This window comes from Colossoma macropomum, unplaced genomic scaffold (assembly GCF_904425465.1).
Source record: "Colossoma macropomum unplaced genomic scaffold, Colossoma_macropomum, whole genome shotgun sequence".
In the NCBI taxonomy this organism is placed as follows: domain Eukaryota; kingdom Metazoa; phylum Chordata; class Actinopteri; order Characiformes; family Serrasalmidae; genus Colossoma; species Colossoma macropomum.
Window position 1 is genome coordinate 31,950,688 of NW_023494796.1, and position 21,012 is coordinate 31,971,699.

At 40.6% G+C, this 21,012-nt stretch overlaps 1 protein-coding gene across 1 annotated transcript in view; it reads left to right on the plus strand.

Annotated features, from left to right (window-relative positions):
• Positions 1 to 21,012, plus strand: part of lmbrd1 (LMBR1 domain containing 1) — a 203,421-nt gene that overhangs the window by 94,684 nt on the left and 87,725 nt on the right. The window lies entirely within an intron of this gene.

Below are 21,012 nucleotides of genomic sequence, written 5' to 3' on the forward strand. Positions count from 1 at the left end.
TACAATATCACAGCACTTTAACCATATCTAGATTACTGTATCAGTACCAGCACACTTCTGTCAAACCGTTCACTTCACATCATTTTTATGCAACAAATCGTCCAGCAATACGGTGATGCAGTACACCGTCAGAAAGCTTAATGTCTCAGGATTCGATTCCCACAAACCGTTTTATGATCCGTTACTCACAGCAGTTGCGATCGCCTCATTTACAGGATCGGCACCGAATGAGCAAACGCTAACAAACCTGTGTGTCCTCACCTTCAGAGCCTCACCGCCTCCACAGAGACACCATAATCCACAACATGTGGTCTGATAACACGGCAAGAGTCAGAGATCAGTTTAGAGATCTATGAGTCAGGAGGAAATCCTCCGTTCTAGAGTCAGTAATTCAGACAGTTATTCTGACTGTTGAGTGTTTCCTTTCAAACAATACCACAATGATGACCGTAGCCCAGAGTATATGGGAACAGCGCCCCCTTTTACTTTGGGTGCGCCGTTTCAGGCAAAAATGGGGCTACAGTCAACAACTTTTCACAATACACAAAGCGCCACAATATGGATTCGTTCTGACATCTGTTAAGCTGGAACAGATAAAAAAAGAGCCAATAGTGCCAGATTTAAGAAATACTACTGAAAGCTAAGTTCAGTGATCTGTATTCAACATTTAACATCCTGTACTTCAGTAATTCCAGTTAAACAGGACTAATGATGCCCTCTTTGTAGTGAATCATGCAGTTTGTGTTCTTTACACACTGACAGTATCCATAATATGCTCAGAAAAGCATATCATGATATAATGTGTCATGATATTGATAAATATTGTCATGTCGCCCAGCCGAGCTCCTATGAAATTCTAGTTATATGTTAGTGCAAAGCTAACGGCCTGTAGATTAACATTTTTTGGTCGTTCCAGATTATACATGAATATTTCAAGCTTGAAAAGACATTCTATTTTTTTAGTTGTTTCTTTGTTTTCCATTTCTTGCAAATGACGTAAGGTTTTTCCCAAGAAACTGTTCCCACCCATTGAAAATCAAAACACGAATGGTTGATTTCACTCTTATTTTAGTGGTTATTCTGAGATGCAAAGCTTTCTGTTCAGCTCCTGAAGGCCTAACCAATGGTAGAGCCCACTTGGCTGTATGTACTTATATACCAGGGATAAAAGAACCTGCGATTGGATAATTTTCTGTTGAGTAGGTGAGGAAAGCTTAATAAACAAGAGAATTTCTACACTGTTTAAATACAATAAACATGAATAAAATTAAATATTTCAGATATGTCAATCATTAGGCTTTGCTGAAGGCCTAGAAAGCCATGAGGGTCAATTGGTGTCATGCAAACTACATGCGTAAATCATCACACGCTTGCCTCAAACCATGTTAAGTAATTACAAATGAACTTACTGTACTTTCTACACTGTTTGACATACTGATATCTATAAATGGACAGAAGTATGGACAAAATTTGGGCTTGGATATGAAAGCTGCTACTCTTTTTAAGCTATGCAGCGTATTATGGTCCATATTTAGCAGTCTGCTTTTTGTTAGGCTTTCATTACGTAAAATCCATATCTTGGAAAACCAAATTCTCCTCATTTAAAAAAGAAATAAATAGGACTTAATCATTGTAAAAGTTTTGAAACACATCATTCATTTCCCAGTCCATTCAGTCTGTATACAAAAACTAAGCCGAATTCATTGTTTTTGTGATGTCATGACACGTTTTTACGAATACCGGCTTATTCAGCCTACAACACTTTAGCCCCGCCCATTCACATCGAAGTTATATGGAGTGTTTCAGGCCCGATTACTTCCTGAATAAGGCATAAAACAAGGTGGCCAGTCAGAACAAAGCTCATTTACGAACATCAGTCATTGGAAAATGGCATGTACAAATGAACGATGACTACTTTTGTTACATTAAACCACATTAACAATGAAGTACATGAAAAATCTGGGGTAAAGGTAGATGTGTTGCTGTTGACTTTGCTCAGACGTGCACTGCAGGTTTCTTCAGCTCCAGATGTTCCTCATGATTGATTGGCGCCTCACTCTTAGTAATGTTTTGTGATTCTTGGGTGTTGGCCTGTGATTGCTCATGCTGGCGTGCCCACCTTCATCGCTCACCTGCCTACATGGGCCTATGCATAAGTGGCTCAAGGGGGCCTTAGTAAGATATATATTCCTCCTATCTGCCACCTATTTATACATCTGAGCCTGGGCGCTCATTAATAAATGCCTGTATTTTGATTCCCTCAGCACACTGTAGCTGCCCACCATCGGATCTGAGTAAGAAAAATCGACTGCGCCGTGATTCTCGTTAATGTCGTCCATTTTTCACCGCCGCCGTTGCGGGTAACTAGATTGCGAGCGTCGTCACGGTTCTCGGCTGAAGAGGTAGCGAGACGGGGCAGTGCCTGCCGGCCTGGAATCGCTGAAAATTTGAAAAATATCAAGCTGCAAACCAGCAAGTGTTGGAATCCATCCTGCTGCCTGTCAAGTTCTGAGCAATTTTCTAGGATGCCATTAGTAAATAATGCACAATTGAGTGGCAAAGTCGCCCTGTCTCTCTTTCTTCGCCGGAGCTGTAATCCTGCTCGATGAGTGCTGCCTTTAAAGGGGATTCATAATTAGCTGGCAAACTCTCGAGGCTGGTAATGCTTTTCTGGCTCTGTTCTGACCCCATGTTGTTAGAGAAGCTTCGAGAGACGCCTGAAAAAAAGTCTTTGTGCTGTTGATGCTCCCTCTGTTGTGGCGAGAAGACTTGAAGCCTATCAAAAAGAAGACTGTGGCAGCCCCCCGGCTCGCGGGACCTGCCCCACTCCATCAACTCTCCCTCTCTATCGCTCTCGCTTTACCCGTCAACACAATCACTCCCTTTATTCTCACTCTGACCTCTTGTCTTTGCCTTGATTGAAACACTAGACTCCAATACCAGTCATCCCGCCAATCCTATCCTACTCATGTTGCCCCAGAGACGGGTGATTTATCACACCGGGCTATGTGTTATTATTATGCGTGATTAACCTAATGGAATCTAAGTGATGGGCTCCGTATGGAGCAGCAATGTTGTCCAGGCTCCGGCCGGTTAATTTATCACCTCACTTTGTGCCGAGGTGGCCACTCGCTCTTAATTCAAACAACGGGCCGAGATGTAAACTCCATATAACAACTCCACGGCTGACTGCGCTTAAAGTAAATGCAAGAGCAAGCAGTTCTAACCTGAGGAGCTCTGCTGTTTTCCTTTTTTATTCCAGCCAGCGCCACACTTTCCCGAGAAATGAATATTCAGCCAGGGCCATATTCAGCAGGCAAAGCTAACTTAGCCGTCCAAGCTTGATGGTCAACTCCTAAAAACAATCATGCTAGGAGAGCTTGTTGGACACGTGAAGAGCAACTTTTTAGCTTGTTTGGTTTGCTGCATTCAGAAGTTTTATACTGGAGCCAACTTTGTATGACTCCTATACAAAATCTTCACACGGTAGGGACCAATTATAGAAGCCCTGCAGGACAAGAACTGCGGCACCAATTATGCAGGTTCTGTACTGCAAAGTGAGTCTTAAGCCAGTCTCACCTTAGCAGCTCCAATCAGTTTTAGCCGTACATTTGTGATCTTCAGCGAATAATCAAAATTGTTAGTGGTAAGAACGAACACTAGTTGTATAACTATTCAGTCAACATCACTAATGTAGGGCTGGCCAGTACACAATATTAAGGACAGCAGGTGTTTAATTATGTCAAAAACTAAAAAAGGACAAAAAATGGAGATACGAGGATTCGCTCCACAGCAGCGATATGAACACTGTAGATAGTATCATGAATTACATGAGTTATTTTTGTCATACCACATGGTTAAGACAGAGGGTCTTCTTTTAATCCACCAACGGTGAGCTTGCAAAACTTTGTGGATGAATGAAATCAGTTCCTTTTCTTATTACAGGTGATTTATTATTATTATTTTTTATTATACTGGCTTTAAATGTATTGTGGTGGATATTAGTTTTATTTAAACCAGCTTCAGGTCTTGCTTTTTCCCACTTACCTTATTCCCAAGCCTAGATCTCAAACCAGCATATCTTCCTCTATTACCAAATGTAGCTTCTGACCTCACATCAAGGCGATGGCCGTAAATGTTTCCGCTGAATTCCGGCTGAATTCGCCGTGTGGATTTGTTTGGAGTCTCTGGCCGAGTGGAGGGGCTACTAATTGCTTCACTTTGACTTCCACCTTGAACTCTGCGTTCCCTGAGCACCGTTCATGGCATCTGAAAGGGCCCTGGTGCTGTGACACATTTACGGCCTTGTTGACATTGGTCGGGCCTTCTCGGAGGTGAAGGTTTCAGGGTGTTCCAGCCTCTGAGGCGAAGAGCCGTAATCATGCCCGTGGTGCGAGGTGCATGGCTGTGGTCTGTGCCTTACCATAGAGTCACTTTCACACTTCTCCAGGCTGCGTTTTTTCTGAGAACATTTCTGAATTCTGCGGTCATATGTTACACCCTTAGAATGAAGGTGTCAGAAAGGCTTTTTGGAGCCACGACGAAGGGAGAAAAGCACTTTTGGTTCTCTAAAGAACTTTCAGTTTGACTGGTTTCACTTGGGTTTTTAAAGATGCCACAGAACGAATTTCTATACCTTCTTCATAGAAGGTGTGTGACTTTGCTCAGGGTGAGAAATGCCCACATCTGGTTTTACAGCCCTGTTATTTGGTTCTAGAATGATGGACGGGTTTTACCTTTTTTGAGGCTCATGAATATTCTAATGAGCTCTGATCTGATTGGCTGGTTTACAGCGAGGCACTGTGATGGCTCACACAGGTCAAAACATGTCAAAATAGAAGCAGGCAGGAAAATAAAATGAGCCTCCGTGTAAATAAGTTGGTCCTCATACTGTTTAGTTAGCTATGCTATTTACTTGGAGCTGGCTAGCAGCGAACGTTACCTACACTAGCTACTCACTTTCGATCTCGACGCCAAAGTGAGTTAAAGCTGTTATCTCACTGTGAAGCTCTCAGTTTAAGATGATCTGCTTTAACCGTCAGAAAGCTGATAAGATCTCACAGCAGGGCTGCTTACAGGCTGCTGTTGGGGTTGTGATGTTAATGAAGGTGGAACTGCATCTCCGTCTCTTCAGCCTCTTCAGGGTCAACCGCAGAGCGAAGCTCCTCGATGTTGTCCAAGCTGTAGGTCTGTAGTGACGTCCAGAGCAAACTAAACTTTGAATTAAAGTTCCTATTAATTTAGGTTCCTCCTTACTTAAAGTGATCTAAGGAGCTGAAGTGGGCTTCTTGTTCTCCAGCTTGTTTTGGGAATTTTCAGTTCCACCTTAAAAGGTGCTACAGTTACATTCTAACGCCTGTTAGCTGTGGGATTTAAGGTGGAACTGAACATTGGATAACGAAGCTGCAAAAAGGAATCCCTTCAGCCTGGTGTAAAGATGATCAGCCCCTGACAGTTCGGTTCTTGTGAAGGGAATGAAAAGTGCCGACGTTCCTTCACAGCCTGGAGCTGCATTTCTACACACAGCCTGCCATTTTCATTGCTGATGTTCCGTTGTCATATGTAAATTTTGGGGACGTGAGTCCTGAGTCAAGATTGTTACGGCCTGTTTTATCAGCCTCTTTTGCAAATGAAGGATTTGCATTTGAGGTTCACGGTGTGTCAGTTCCATCTACCAAACTCTCCTTATTCAATTATGCCAGTGTTAGTGCAGTTTTCTGCTGTGACACCTTTAAAAGAACCATCTCTTGAAAACTTGTTTGGGTGATTCTTCTATTGCTATTTCCAACTCTCTGATTTGGCCCTTGAATGAAACGAGCTGTTGTCCCTTTTTCGCTCCCAAGAACGCTTTTTGGCGCCTTACTTTTGTTTTCACACTGAACGCGCTGTGCTTTTGAACGCACCGTTTCCACTGCAATGCAATGTAGACGCTCATTAAAACACGTTGAGGCTGAGTCATCTAAAGTTTAGATGTTTTCAACTTGATGAGCAAATCAAATAGTAGCCAATAGTAGAGCTGTGTTTGGTAGTCTTGTCCAACATGTATTTTTTCCCTTTTCCTTTTCTTACTGAGGAATTATGACACATCACAGGCAGTTTTTGACCCACGTCAGCCTTACAGGTTTGTAGCTATTAGCATTTAAGTATTAGACAAATTAATTTGCTGAAAAGTTGGAGTCTCTGAAATAGTCACAAGCTCATATAATGTTGCAAACAAGTGCATAAAATGTTTTATATAGTAAATTTTTTTTTTATTGAAAAATCTCAAGGCAGATAATTCGACAAGAATTGAATGTAAATAATTATTGCAACATTTATATTCTAATGTTGTTATACACACATTTCTCTAAAATATTAAATAAAATATCTAAAAATACCTTTTGACAAATAGTTTACACTTAGTCTTATTGCATAAGTCGAACTTTGGTATTGTTGTATATAAAATAACTAAAGAGGTTAATGTACTGAAGAGCACATGCTGTGCGTAATGATAACAGAAGTATTATTAAAGGACATTCTGGCCTAAGACTAGCACTGTTTGTAGTACAGTCACTGGAACCCCTTCCGTCCTAAGAAATCCAGTGATGAAGAATCCAGTCAGCGTAGAACCTGATAAATGAAGGATTCATTCCAAAACACTGTAAACAGTTTTGAATATATACTATTTTATACTACAGCAGATGTACAAAACGCCTTTTTATTTCTCTTATAAAGGTGGTATTGATCATAATATAGCATTAATATTTCTTGTATGCATAAAGCTCACCCTCAGCAACGTATATTAGGGGAAAAAAGGAAAGTCTAAAAAGTGGTCAGTAATGCACTTTGCAACAAAAAAACACCTCAACCAGTTTTGATTTTTGGCTTTCTAGCAATAACGTTAGCTGCTGAGCTTCTTTCTACTCACACAAACTTCTCCATCCTGCCCTCATGTATCACCCCAAAGCACTTTTTTCAGAACTTCCTTCCACCTTCAGAATGCATCATCAGAAGGGGTTTGTCCAGGAGCCGTATTACAGAAACTTCTTAAGACTGAAATTTTATCTGTTTAGATGACGACTTCAGTACGGACTGAGTTTCGGACAGTATCTGTTCCAGAGTAACAGTTCCTACCTTCATAATCTCATCATGAACTCCAGATAAGAAAACAGCATCACACAAACATCCTAACTAGACTAAACCTCCTAAATCCTGTCCTAACTTTAGGATGAACCCCAACAGGGTCCTCACTTCTGTTTAAGGTCCGTTTCTATGGTTTTTAGGCAGCTGTGTCAGCAGCATAGTTCACTACCAGCATAATGAGCTCCATTTATTTCTACTGTAAAACGCTGCTTTCACTGTGAGATGATTTTCTTTTCTAACTCTGCGTTTTAAAGATCTCAGACGCTGCAGACTCGATCTCCACCGCCCCTCTGATTACCTTCGTGTGTTAATGTTGATGATGAAATATTACAGTGATGGTGGTGAATAATGAGGAGACGGAGCTGAACGTGTGTCTGTTTATTAGTAGGAGTAACGTTAGCGCGCTCGGCTAAAGCGTTTGGGAAATGGAGACTGAAACTGGGGAGCGGTGACGCTCTGATAAACAGCAGGGGGCGCTCTCACAGTGTTCACACCTTACAGTTTATCACACTTTAGTTCTTATTGACCCTTATTTTACCTCAGTAACAGTAGCTGCCTGGCTAACAAGCTTGATTATGTGTTTACGTTTCACTGCGCGTACTGCATTGAGCATGAGAGCAACTTGAGAGTGTAAGGAAGGTGTGTTAGCCAACGCTGCTTAAAAGGATGTCAAACCATCGTTACACAGTTTATTTCGAATAAAAATGATTGCTGTGCTGACTTCATAATCTTTGTAATATTTGCATATGTATGTGTATCGCAGCACGAATGCCCGTCTGCTTAACGCTGCGTTCGGCGGGGGTTTGTGCATTTGCTGTTAGGCTTTACTCAATGATATAAAAGCCTTGCAAGTACACAGATTTACAGCCTTGAGACCATATCTCTCTCTCTTTCTCTCTCCCTCTCCCTCTCTCTCTCTCTCTGTCCCCTAAATCTCCAACTTCAAGACGCCTAGGCCCAGTGGGAAAGGAAGAGGAGGAGGATTAATTTCCCTCCTCCCCCAATTTAATCACAGGCTGCTAATTGACCCAGCAGAAATGATGTGCCTCCTGGTTACATCCTAGGGCCAGTTCAGTCTCCCATCTCAAAATGTTATTTTTTTACCCTTTCTTTTTATTCGTTTTGTCTCGTGTTCTACTCCATTTCCATTTCCTTTCTACTCAGTAGTTTCCTGAGTCATTACAGTGAAGTTCTCTACCTTTTGTTCCATTTGAAGTTTTTTTTTCCTGCTGCTTCTACATTTGCCCGTTGGTTAATTTTCATCGAAACCAGAAATCGGGACCGAAAGACAGGCTTCTTGCATGTACACGAAGACACTTTATTTTTGCTTTGAAATGAATATAATAATGCTGACTAAAAAGAAGTGATAATCACTGTGTTGGGAAACAGAACTGAGAGAATAGAAGACTATTTTAATTTTAAACTGGTTGGTAAAAAATATTAAACATTAAAAGTTAAAATATAGTTCTCAATCTAAAACTGAATTTCAGAGTGATCCCACTACTACAACAGGAAACCCCTTTGTTTTTTAATAAGCAGAGCACATGGATGTGGATTTAGAACTCCCGCCTAGCAGTCTGAGGTTTCTCCAGCAGGGGGTGCTATTAGCAAGTCAAATTAGTGTTCGTCATTTAGAAAATAAACAGCCATGAACCTACACCAGCAGGATCTAAAGAACACACGTTTGCAGTAACAACTTCAAAAAAAGTTTATTTCCAAAAAGTTTGAGCTACTTTGTAAGGTTTTAAATCAAATTAAAGAATGAAGTGAAATCAGTTAATTCTGAAAAGCGTGTAAGTTGAAGACCATATCGAACACAGCTGAGCGCGTTGGTGTTTCACTGTTGATCTACTGCGGCTCAAGTTGTTTGAACTCCTCTGCTGACCAGCGCAGGAACGTGTAGGGAGCAAACAGCATTTTTGAACCCCATTTTTCATTTTTATAACTATTCAAATAATTGGTTACAGATTAGGTTTTGATTTTTTGTAGTCCTCTTTAGCACTTAGCATCTTTTGGCCAAAATATTTTTTTTATCTTTTACCCAAAAACTCACCCACTTTCGGCCAAAAAACATTCGGTGGCTGACATCTCAGTGCATCCGTAAACCAGTTAACATGAATTTGTCTTAAAAATATCATGTTCAGTCTCAGATCCTTTGCTATCTTTGACAGCCTGAGGTCTACAATCTGTAAACATCGCCAGCTGCTGCGTATCTTCGCTGGTGATGCTCCATCATTCAGTAATGCAGACGTTTTCTGCTTGTTGTGTGGCTGTTTGTCTTCAGTCTCGTATACAGTGAACGAAATGCACACCCAGTGGGATTCTGGTAGGGTGATTGACTTGGCCAGTCAAGAATATTTCATAGCTGGTTTAGCAGCGTGTTTCAGCTCATTATTTCTGCTGTAAGGTGATACGCCGTCCACTGAGGCGTCTGGCTGGATCGGAGCAGTTGTGATGCCTTTGCGTGCTTCAGAATTAATTCTGCTGTTGTCAGTAGTCATATCATCAATAAAGACAAGTGAGCTGGTAGGCTTTGGAGCATGAGTGCTTCCTGTTTTCTAACCTGTCTAACCTGCCCGTCAGAGCAGTTCAGACCACCGCAGGGTTTTTAATATAGGTTTTTAGCAAACTTCTCTGGCCGTTCTGCTTTTAAGACTTACCACTGATTTCCTCCTGACATCCACTTATGACTTTTGTGTGAGACCTAAAATATATTTTTTTAAGCACATTCATGGTGGACGGATACATGCAGGATGTTCTGATACAAAATAGTCCCCAAAGAAAATATATTTATCACTATTTTCCATCATCAACATTCCATATAAACCCAGAAGACTCATGTAGGTTCACTGGTGGTTCTGGATAGTAAATAAAATGTCTATATTTGTGTTGTAGTCATGGTGACCCCTGGTTCCTATCACCACCACTGTAAAGACATCTGAACCATTTCACACCAAACCACATCTTAAACACTGAATAATGCAGAAATTTTGAAAAATCAGTGAAATTCTCTTTTAAAAGCAAGTTTTTAAAAAGTGTGTAAGGAAAAAAACAGAGAACATATTTACCAGAAAATGACATAGAAACCTTAAAAGTATCAAATCGGTCAGTATTTAATTTCTCCACTCTTTACTTTTGTGCACCTACTGCCACTTCCTTCTTTCCAATCTTAAAACCAGTGAGTTACAGCTGCAACAAAGGCTGCTCCCAGAGATCTCGCTGACATTGCCAACATTCACACCAGCAACTACCCAAACTCACCTCAGCTGCAAATGTCTTTCTCATTAGCTTCTAAAGTGGCTAGCAGAGATGTCTCTGAGGTGATTAGATGTAAGATAATCCATTTTCATAAGCAAAGAGGAAAAAGGAGTTTCCAAAACTGGAGTTCACAATGATTAAAAGCTACAGAGAAAATGTGGCTCCTAACAAACACCTGGAAGAACTGGTAGACCCCAAAACTGCCAGGTCCTCAGGTGTTTCTGTCCATCCTTCCACTGTGAGAAGACGACTCAGCGCTGTGGGTCTGAAAGGATGTGTAGCTGTCAAGAAGAACCTCACTGAGAAAAGGAGACGGACACATCAAACAAAGTTTAGCACTTGAGTTCATGCCAGGCTCTTCGTCAGCCAGAAGGCGGTCTGATCAGTCGTTTCGGGTTGTGTACACAGCTGACTTGTAGATGCCACAGGCCTTGTGCCAGCATCTGTTATTGCTGATTGTAATTGGCTCACCATAACACACTAATCCCATCAGCCCATTAAGATCCAGCTTCATCATGTCAGAGCTGGTGGGTCCTTTGAACGGACCGCAAGTCATGAGGCTAAACGTCAGCAACGGTTTGGTGCTCAACCTATGTCCTCAAGAAGCAGCATCGATAAACAACGTAGAGTTCCTCCACCATCGACGTGGATTAACAGATGGAATCGTTATCTGTAATGTCATCTTCCTTCTGAAGGACAGAACTTGAAGATCTGTCAAACGGAGCGGTCACAGCGAGGCATTTGAAATTGAGCTGTACCCAAATCCCAAAAACTCAAAAATAGGGCTGAAAATGATTTGTTGGCTTCTGTTCAAGAAGCAACGCACCAAAGCAGTGTGCTCAGATGGAAAAGGTCAAGCTGCTGCAGAGGGACTACAGCATTATGTTTTGATCAGCTGGGGATGGCAACACATATGTCATCATCTCTTTCCTCTCTTTGCTTATTTCCTTCCCTCAGAGGTTTGCAAATGAAATGCAAACAAGCTACAGCCTCAGAAATTAGAGGCAAATTTTGTTTGCTTCTGCTTTGTAAATATGCAGTGCAGTCAAAGTAAGTGGACACTGACACATCTTCTGTCTTTTTGCTTCTGGAGGCCATTGATATGGTTTCCCAGGTGGTTGCTAAGGTGTTGCTAGGAGGTTGTATGGTATCCCAGGAGGCCGTTACTATGCCTAGGTAGTTGCTAATGTGTTGCTAGGCCTTTGCGGTGCTATTCCAGGTGGTTGCTAAGGTGTTGTCCGGCCTTTATTATGCCTGGGTGGTTGCTAAGGTGTTGCCAGGCCTTTACCATGCCTAGGTGGTTGCTAAGGTGTTGCTAGGCCTTTGCGGTGCTATTCCAGGTGGTTGCTAAGGTGTTGTCAGGCCTTTATTATGCCTGGGTGGTTGCTAAGGTGTTCCCAGGCCTTTGCGATGCTATTCCATGTGGTTGCTAAGGTGTTGCTAGGCCATTGCTGTGCTATTCTAGGTGGTTGCTAAGGTGTTGTTAGGCCTTTGCGATGCTATTCCAGGTGGTTGCTAAGGTGTTGCCAGGCCTTTACCATGCCTAGGTGGTTGCTAAGGTGTTGCCAGGCCTTTACCATGCCTAGGTGGTTGCTAAGGTGTTGTTAGGCCTTTGCGATGCTATTCCAGGTGGTTGCTAAGGTGTTGTCAGGCCTTTACCATGCCTAGGTGGTTGCTAAGGTGTTGCTAGGGCATTGTGGTGCTATTCCAGCTAGTTGCTAAGATGTTACCAGGCCTTTACTATGCCTAGGAGGTTTCTAAGGTGTTGCTAGGCCATTGCTGGGCTAATCCCAGTTGTTGCTAAGGTGTTGCTAGGCCATTGCTATGGTGTTCTGGGTGGTTAATTGTTGTTAAGCCATTGCTGTGCTATCTCAGGTGGTTGCTAAGTGTTGATAGGCTGCTGTAGTAATACCCCAAGTGGTTGTTAAGGTGTTGGTAGGCCGTTGTTATAGTATACCAGGTGGTTGCTAAGGTGTTGCTAAACAGCTATCCAACATGAAGGTTATGCTAGGCTGTTGCTATGGTAGGTTATGCCAGGTGGTTGCTAAGCTGAGCCTCAGCTTATTTATCCCAATGAAAAACTGACTGAATGCTGTACAAAGAATTTGAGTCAAATCAAAAAACACAAGCAGGTTTGCGGGCATTGGCTCTTCGATCCTGCAGTGTTTTACGGGTGATTCTTGCTCAAACCATCCATAAAGCATCGTAGAAGGAGTAGAACTGCACGTTTGATTGAATAATAAAAACAGGAAAAACATGAAGAACCAAACTGTTAAAATGGATATTCATCATCAGCAAGCGTGTAGGATTTTCATAGTGCTCTAATTAATTCGTGAGTAGGAAGAACAAGCAGAAATCTTCAAAGATGACAGTTGATTCTGGATGTGGAGTTTGTGGCAATGCCAGCGAGGCAGGCCATCATGAGGCCGAATAAATCAGAATAAATTTGAGTGAATCAACTGTAGCCAAAACATTAGGAGTGATAAAATCAGCTGGGTGGTTTGTTGTTGAGACGGAAAAATGCTGGTGAGCTTTGGTGAAGAAAACATTATGAGCGCAAAATGAAGCTGTTCAGATCACAAATAACATCCAAAATACAGAAGAACTTAAAGGCCTCAAAACGAAATGTTTAAATAATATAAAGAATGTTTGTTACAGATACATATACACTCTTTTAAAAACACACACAAAATGAGTTTCAGCTATGGAAAGCTCTCTGAATCCCAGATCTCCCTGCGGTCACAACACAAATTAAACTGCACAAATTCATCAATGTAAGTTTGTTCTTAAGTGTGTTCTTGATAAAGATCCTAAGAAAAAGTCTGCGTCAGATTCATGACGTGTTCTTAAAGCGCAGAACTGTTCTCACCTTTGTGCTCTTGAGTGTGTAGATTCTGTTTTACCTTATCCCACCTAAGAAAACACTGGTGAACGTCAGAAACTGTGTTAATGGGTTTTAAGAAGGAATTTCTTTATAAGAACGGTTGCTGAACGAGGCCCAAGAGGTGAAACACAAACCGGGGATGATTATGGGCTTAAAACTCACATTTTCACAGTCAGAGTTGGAGAAAGAACTTAATACGTCCTGGCTGCTGAGTTGAAACTGTAAGGAGAGAGATTATTTACTCTGAACTCAACAAGCAGCTCCTCTGTCTCCACGGCAGAGAGCACACACATCTCTCTTCACCTTATTTCTCTCTCTCTTTGCTCTCTGATGGCCTGTTTGCTGAATCATTCGTTCAGTTGCATCACTGACTGTCTCACTCCACAGCAGGGTTTCTCAACCTGTGGTCCAGGAAGCCCCCTGTAGTGGTCCGCGGACCTGAGTTCTGGGGAGGCGGTAGTCGTAGCGGGCCAGTAACGTCACTTTAACTCAAAAAAACATAAGTGGAAATAAGAGGATGGAGAGGTTTCTTAGGGTGTTTTCACACCTGCTTTGTTTGGTGAGGACGTACCAGACTTCTTCTCTAGTTCGCTTTGACATATGTGAAAACTCCACCTGTATTCGGGTCTGCAGCACACAGCTGAACTGTGGTGCAGCCCAAACCTGCGGGTCTCTGTCCACTTCCAAATGGAAGCTTTTGGGAACACAGTCTGTGATGAAACAAGGGGATTCGTCAATAGAGCTCGCTTTCCTCTTCTTCTACTACAGGAGTCGGCAACATGCTGCTCCGGAGCTGCATGCAGCTCTTTTACTGCCCTGTTTCGGCTCCACAGCTGAATCAGATTAGTAGGTAAAAATAAAATAAACCTCCTTTACAGTAAAATAAAGCTCTGCTGATCGTTCAACACAGTTTAACAATAAATGGTCTTAAACTCTGGAGTTAATGTAGAACTGCTGATTCACCCTTTAACCCTGAAGATCAGCGCAGACTGCTGGTCACCATAGCAACACAGACAACAATCTCTCCTAGCTAGTAGCTAACGCAACAGCAAAGAGAGAGATTTAAGACAAACATCGACAATTTGGAGACGAATGGATTTATTTGCATTCATAATCACTCCAGCTGGTTTCCTGATACGTTTAATCTGCAGGGAGAAACTGACAAACACTAAAAAGTCATGAAGCTGAAGTCGCTTCTTATTCGCCAGCTTCTTGTTCGAATTTTCCTGTTCCACCTTAAATGGTGCAGTGGTTCCATTCTGGTGCCTTAGGCATCATTTAAGGTGGAATGGGAAGTTGAAGTTGGTGAATAAGAAGCAACTTCAGCCTTATAAAAAGTCGAACGTTGAGACTTTTTATGAAAAACTTCAACTTTTGAGGAAAACTTTCCTGCTGGAGATTCGAGAAAAGCGGCTATAGCTGAGCTAAAGATTAAAGCAGAGCAGAGTAAGCCTGTGTTTTTGTTTATATATAATATTTTTATCCTATACTAGAACATCAGCACATACTGAGACATATTTACAGCCAAGATGGTAAAATGGACATAAAATATTGTGGCTCCCAATGTGGTTTGATTGGACTAGCAGCGCGTCGGCGCTGAACTGTCAGCATCATGTGCCTGTTTAACATCTCACTTTTTTACAGACCCTCATTTACTCTCGTTTCTGCTCCATGAACTGCTGTAAAATAAAGTAATAGTGAAGAGATGCGTTTTGGCTCATGGGTTGGACCGTATTTTTGGCTGAGCATCAGCGACGTGAGTGGTTAAACTCAAACTGATAAACCAAAGACAAAGAAGCAGATATAAAGTAAGGTTTATTATTATTGGTGGTTGTGAAGACGCTAATCCAAAAGCCCAGTGAGTGGACTGAGGTTTGGCTATTAATCACAAATTAAGAAATCAAAACTAAGGAGAAATATCAACATCAAAGCCAGTGGGGTGTTTTCAGTGAAAATGGGATGTACTGCAGCTCCAAATCACAGTCCATAACCACCTCATACTTTTCTAATCTTTTTTTGCTTTTTCCCCTTTTTTAACGTCTTTGCAAATATGTTTTTTTACACAACTGCAAATTTTGAACAAAAAAAGTTGCTATGCTGTGTAAAATAACCGTTTGAAAATTATAAAGGGCCAAATTTAACATGAGTTTAATGCTAAAAAAGTGGAGAACAAAAAAAGTACCAGTGAATGCTAGGAGACTGAGAAGAAGATCGCTGATATCACCCTCCCTACATACTGTGAGTGCGTTTTTCTATACCTGCCTTTTTCAGGTGATCTTCTTTAACAGGACTGCCAGTCAGTAATACAGGTTCTTCAGCAGGAGTGAAGTATTACAGCTCAGTGTGTTGAGTCTCTCGTAGGTGCTAGATCACCATGAGCTCAGTCCCCGTTACTGTCTGAGTTCTGTAGTGAGTATGAGGCCTGCTGGAGTATTTTGTACATTAAGAATTCATTCTTCATCGTTGTTGCGCCTGTAGATATTATTTATTTGCATATTTCCACCTAAAAGGAACTGGCGTTACTTTAATATCCTGTGTTTATTAAGTTGCAGCGTATTTGCATAATTGCACTCCGTCCTTTATCACTGTGAATGATTTGGATATTTATTTGATTATCGTCAACACATTAGAGGTGATGTTTACTCTGTTCTGTCCTCAAAGGGAGGCGAAGTTTTGGAAGTAGAGCTGAAGGATATGAATATAATCTGTGGGTGCGTGAATAGTGTGAATACTGCAGACTGAACCCCACACAGAAAACTGCTTTAGGGCACAAATTCACACAGATACACATATACACACACTTATATATACACTTATACATACAGTTATACATACACTTATACACACACTTATATATACACTTATACATACAGTTATACACACACATATACACACACTTACACATACACTTATACATACAGTTATACATACACTTATACACACACTTATATATACACTTATACATACAGTTATACACACACATATACACACACTTACACATACACTTATACATACAGTTATACATACACTTATACACACACTTATATATACACTTATACATACAGTTATACATACACTTATACACACACTTATATATACACTTATACATACAGTTATACATACACATATACACACACTTATATATACACTTATACATACAGTTATACATACACTTATACACACACTTATATATACACTTATACATACAGTTATACATACACATATACACACACTTATATATACACTTATACATACAGTTATACATACACTTATATACACACTTATACATACAGTTATACATACAGTTATACATACACTTATACACACACTTATATATACACTTATACATACAGTTATACATACACTTATACACACACTTATATATACACTTATACATACAGTTATACATACACATATATACACTTATACATACAGTTATACATACACTTATACACACACTTATACATACAGTTATACATACACATATACACACACTTATACATACAGTTATACATACACATATACACACACTTAGACATACTTATACACACTTATACATACATATACACTTATACACACACTTAGACATACATATACACTTATACACACACTTATACATACTTATACACACACTTATACATACATATACACTTATACACACACTTAGACATACATACACACTTATACATACATATACACTTATACACACACTTAGACATACATATACACTTATACACACACTTATACATACTTATACACACACTTATACATACATATACACTTATACACACACTTAGACATACATATACACTTATACATACAGTTATACATACACATACACACACTTATACATACGGTTATACACACACTTCCACATATACACGCACTTATACATACATATACACTTATACACACACTTATACATACGGTTATATACACACTCCCACATATACATACACTTCCACATATACATACACTTATACGTACAAATACACTTATGCACACACTTATACATACAGTTATACATACACTTCCACATATGCATACACTTATACGTACATATACACTTACGCACACACTTATACATACAGTTATACATACACTTCCACATATACATACACTTATACATACATATACACTTATACATACACACACATACACATACATATGTACATACACTTATATGTACACATACATACACATACACTTATGCATACACCTATACATACACATATACATACACTTATACATGCACTTACACATATACATACATTTATATATACACATATATACTTAAACACACACTTACACATATACAAACAGAGGTCTGCTTTGTTGGGTGATGTGCGTCTCTCTCCACTCTCATCCCTTCCTCTGCTTATCTTTCTCCTGATGACTCTCCTCCCTCCCTCTCACTCCTCCCTCCATCTCTCCATTCTCCTTCATCCTGATCCAACTTCCCACACTTCTTCACCTGCTCTCTCTCTCTCTCTTACTCTTTCTTTCTCTCAGTAGCTTTCTCTCTCTCTTACTTTCTCCCTTCCTTTAACTCTCTCTCTCTCTCTCTCTCTCTCTCTCTCTCTCTCACACACACACACACACACACACTCTCCCTCTCTCTTACGCCATTCCTCTCTTAATTTCTCTCACACATTCTGTCTGTACTCTCTCTCTCTCTCGGTCTCTCTTACTGCTCACTCTTTCTCTCTCTTACTCTTTCTTTCTGTCTTAGCCTCTCTTCCTCTCTTTCTTTCTCTTGTCATTCCTCTCTTGCTCTCTTTCATTTATGTCTTTATTGCCTCTTTTTCTTTCTCTCTCTCACACTGGTGCTCTCTTTCTCTTTCTGTCTCTTTCTCTTAGTCTCTCTCTCTCTCTCTCTCTTTCTGTCTCTCTCTCTGCCCTCAGGTCTTTTTATTCCAATCAGTGCACAACACACCTGGTTTTGTTTGAGCGTCTCTCTCTCTCTCTCTCTCTCTATCTCTCTCTCTCTCTCTCTCTCTCTCTCTCTCTCTCTATCTCTCTCTCTCTCTCTCTCTCTCTCTCTCTCTCTATCTCTCTCTCTCTTTTCGTATTTTTCTCATGCTTGATGGACTATGAGTAGATGAAAGGAGGGAGGAGGAGGAGGAAGAGGAGGAGGGGGGAGGAGGAGGGGAGGGGGTGTGTCTCACCAGGGGATGCAGGACAGATTCTTCTTTTATGAGGAGCTCTTGGTATTCGGGACGTGCTCCGGCCTTAAGAGCCCCATGATTCATAGCAGGGGGGCGACTGGGCTCATAGCAGCCGTCCACAGCGCAGACTAATAATAGAGCAGCGCGCCTTTTCTGCCCATGCAGCTCCGCAACACTGCCCAGCCCTAAAGGAGAGCTCCAGCGCATTTCAGCACCAACTCTATCTGCTGCGCTTGTAGCGCACGCTCGGTCGCCGCAGACGGTCAGTCTGATGTGCCCCTCTGTACTCGGAGAGGACCGGAGCCCACCCTGATTCAGAAGACAGTTAGAATAGACACCAGTGGGCAGGAGCTTCAGCTTCAGCCTCTGCCCAGTGGCGTCTGTTATAAGTGTGTTTTGAGTCTTTCTCATTCAGAGGAGTGTCTGTGGTGGCTGACTGTACACTACAGATGTGGCAGACAGAGGTGAAGGTAGTGTTAGGAGTCTTGCCCAAAGACTGGACTATTGGTACTGGTATTGGTATTGGTGTTTACCCGGGTGGGGGACTGAACCCCGGTCTGCAGTGTAGAAGGCAGAGGTGTTACCCTCTACACTACACCATTTATATGAGTCATAAATATGTCTATGGAAATTAGGAGTGCACCAATATGGGAATTGTGCTGATGACAAAATCCAAGTCATGATATATAAACATTATCATTATCATTACAAAGAATCAAAGAAGGTGTGTATATATATATATATATATATATTTGTATGTATAGATTTTCAGTTTATGGAAATTGCATGACTTTGTTATTGCATGTTTTTGTGCAATGTCAACAGTGTATATGTACACACACACACACATACATACATATACAGTGTTGACATTGCACAAAAACATGCAATAACAAAGTCTTGCATATCTGTTTATATATACATACATATATATAAATAAATAATGTGAATGATATATATGTCTATGGAAATGCACCAGTATGAGAATTGTGTTGATGTCAAAATCCGATACCAGTGCTGATACATAAACATGTATTATCATCATCATTACAAAAAATCGAAGAAGGAATATATATGTATAGATTTCCTAATTACAAAAAAAAGAAAAGGTTATTGCATGACTTTTTGTGCAACGTTGAGGATATGTAAACACACACACATATACATTTATGTATGAGTATCTATCTATCTGTCTCTCTCTCTCTCCCCCCTCTCTCTCTCTCTCTCTCTCTCTATCTATATATATATATATATATATATATATATATATATATATATCACCGCTGTTGGAACAAAACCTAAAAATGGCAAAAGTGGAGATATGAGGCTTTGTCCAATTGACCAATAACATAAACATCAAAACCTCTTTTTTTTTTTTTCATAATTTTAGCAGTCCAGTTACCCTTTTGCACTTTGTTAGAATTTCATGATGAACAGAACTACAGAAATGGCCAAATGGTCCAGAAGTACCTGGTAAACACTCTTGTTCCATTGACTTCCATTGAAAGTTAAGAATGCTTTTTCTTTCTTCTGTGAGGTATATATTATTTTAATAATGTTTAGTAACGTGTAACATATTTAAACTATTTATTTAGATATTGGCCTAAGCAGATTCAACAAACTGACAAAATTAAAAAGTACTAAGTAGAGATACAACTTCAGAAATTGTTCTGCGGCCCCCCAGTTTAAGAAATGCTGACTACAAGTCTTTATTTTTGTCTTTATGGGTGGTCAAACAAGTCAACATTTCTAAAAGTGTTGTTATTATTGCGTTTAAATGCTATTTTTATCATGGAAGATGGACAGAATTGTTTGGAATTAAGAAAGCTGCCCTCATTGCTCTCTAGCAGCTAAACAGAGTACCAAGATGTCACACACAGAGAGACGCCAGAGTACGACTTCATCTGATAACAGAGTTACAGGGGAAATGTTTGAATTCATTATATTAATTAAAAATATCCAGGTCTGTTTCCATTCTGCTGGCAGAATGGCCACTAGGGGGCGCTGTGGAAAGAAGCTGGAAAGAACAGAACATATTAGTGCAGCAGTTTGTGTTCAGCGTGTTGTGCTGAATCTGAATAATCAGGTTTTTGTGAGTTTGGTTAGTATTTTCCTTGCTGTGAATATTCATGATATGCACAGAAAAAGGTTTTGTGATGTTATTAATCACAATAACGATAATGTCACATCGCACACCTCTACTTCGCAGAGCAATCTGTGTTCTTTCCCTGCTTCCCAGAGGAGATAAAAAAGGTCAAACTTGTTTTTTTTTGTTTTTGAAGGTCTAATTGTGCTAAAGCTCTGTGTGTGTGATTTAATAAGAAAGCTGTGGAAAATGGCAGCACCCCGGGACTATCTTTGCCCGTATTCCTCAGAGATTGTGTGTGTGTGTGTGTGTGTGTGTGTGTGTGTGCGCGCCCGGTCCCAGTCTGTCTCCTTTATTCTCTGCTTGTATTGATTTGCCACCACATGGGTATTGAAGATGGTCCTCATTTTTAATTAAAGTTCAGACACCTCATATAGCGTCTGCTCACAGACTGCTGGCCCAAGCCTCTCTGTCTCCGCAGCCCACCCGGCCCA